Genomic DNA, 2,500 nt, shown 5'->3' with positions numbered 1-2,500 from the left:
AATTTATGTTGTAAAATCAATGTTAATTTAACTCTGACAGTTTATACGTTGCCAAAGCAAAAGGTGGAAGAATCAACAATCAAAACAAATTTGTTGCACAATTGAAAGTCAGAATCTCCAATAAATCAATGTACCAATAACATCACTCGATGCATATATAGTGCAGGAATACACACAATGATTAGTCTTTAAGGTGGTTGTGTTCCATTTGATATCCTTCTCCTATCTATCACAGCAGCTCACACATCTTGCTGCTTCCTCTTTACCTTTTTCTGTCATTTTTATCCCAGGATTTTTTCACCCATTTTTTCACCCAGTGTCAATTATCTAATGTAATCCTGGGCACTACACTTCCTCTGCCAGCCTGGGGTTGACCTCATGCTTCCCTCTATACATGAGGAGTCCAAGCTGCTTCTTTTCACCTGACAGGGGGGGAATTTCCCTGGTTGGACGTAGCACGTGGAAGGAACACGTTATTCCGACCAGTTCCTTTCCCCTCCATCAGGCGCCCCGGCTGGCCAGGGGGAGGTAGTTTTAGAGACCAGGATTACTGCATGTTTTTTGTGAGGGTACCTACCCTAGGGGACACGGGGAGAACATGTGAGGGTACCTATACCTAGGGGACACGGGGAGAACATGTGAGGGTACCTACCCTAGGGGACACGGGGGAGAACATGTGAGGGTACCTACCCTATAGGGGACACGGGGAGAACATGTGAGGGTACCTACCCTAGGGGGACACGGGGAGAACATGTGAGGGTACCTACCCTATAGGGACACGGGGAGAACATGTGACGGTACCTACCCTAGGGGGACACGGGGAGAACATGTGAGGGTACCTACCCTATGGGACACGGGGAGAATATGTGAGGGTACCTACCCTAGGGGACACGGGGAAAACATGTGAGGGTACCTACCCTAGGGGACACGGGGAGAACATGTGAGGGTACCTACCCTGGGAGACACGGGGAAAACATGTGAGGGTACCTACCCTAGAGGACACGGGGAGAACATGTGAGGGTACCTACCTTAGGGGACACGGGGTGAACATGTGAGGGTACCTACCCTATAGGGGACACAGGGAGAACATGTGAGGGTACCTACCCTATTGGGGACACAGGGAGAACATGTGAGGGTACCTACCCTATTGGGGACACGGGGAGAACATGTGAGGGTACCTACCCTAGGGGACACGGGGAGAACATGTGAGGGTATACCTACCCTAGGGGGACACGGGGAGAACATGTGAGGGTACCTACCCTGGGGGACACGGGGAGAACATGTGAGGGTACCTACCCTAGGGGGACACGGGGAGAACATGTGAGGGTACCTACCCTAGGGGACACGGGGAGAACATGTGAGGGTACCTACCCTAGGGGGACACGGGGAGAACATGTGAGGGTACCTACCCTGGGGGACACAGGGAGAACATGTGAGGGTACCTACCCTAGGGGGACACAGGGAGAACATGTGAGGGTACCTACCATAGGGGACACGGGGAGAACATGTGACGGTACCTACCCTAGGGGACACAGGGAGAACATGTGAGGGTACCTACCCTAGGGGACACGGGGAGAACATGTGAGGGTATACCTACCCTAGAGGACACGGGGAGAACATGTGAGGGTACCTACCCTAGAGGACACGGGGAGAACATGTGAGGGTACCTACCCTAGGGGACACGGGGAGAACATGTGAGGGTACCTACCCTAGGGGACACGGGGAGAACATGTGAGGGTACCTACCCTAGGGGACACGGGGAGAACATGTGAGGGTACCTACCCTAGGGGACACGGGGAGAACATGTGAGGGTACCTACCCTAGGGGACACGGGGAGAACATGTGAGGGTATACCTACCCTAGAGGACACGGGGAGAACATGTGAGGGAACCTACCCTAGGGGACACGGGGAGAACATGTGAGGGTATACCTACCCTAGAGGACACGGGGAGAACATGTGAGGGTACCTACCCTAGGGGGACACCATGTGAGGGTACCTACCCTAGGGGACACGGGGAGAACATGCAAACTCCACACAGAAAGGCCCTTTCGCCAACCCCGCCTCGGGTATGGGCACTGATGACGCGGAGGAGAGAAACACGCTTCTTGTACTTCACCCAGCAGATATGGGAGTTTTTACCCTGCACCACCTGGACACCCCCCCAACCCCCCCCCCCCCCACCCACACCCTGCCAGATTAAATATTATCTGGTGACCCATTTTGGGGCCAGCCAGTGTGGAGCGATGCCAGGTGTGTGTGCTTCCTTCTGCTCTAATCACACGGTTTCCCCCCAGCTGCGTTAATCTCATTATGTTTTTCATCATGGCGGTTTGTGTCGGCAGATTAACAGGAATATACTGTACAGGATCAGGGTGGATTTAGTTTCCATTTTTGGGGCTGCAGGTTGTTTTTGCGCACGCGTATTATAATTCACTCCACTTTCCTTTTTTTTGTTTTACCTCTCTCTCTCTCTCTACCAGTCAATGTCATCCTCTCCCT

This window comes from Electrona antarctica, assembly GCF_951216825.1.
Source record: "Electrona antarctica genome assembly, chromosome: 11".
NCBI classification, from domain to species: domain Eukaryota; kingdom Metazoa; phylum Chordata; class Actinopteri; order Myctophiformes; family Myctophidae; genus Electrona; species Electrona antarctica.
Note: the sequence above shows the minus strand (reverse complement) of the source record.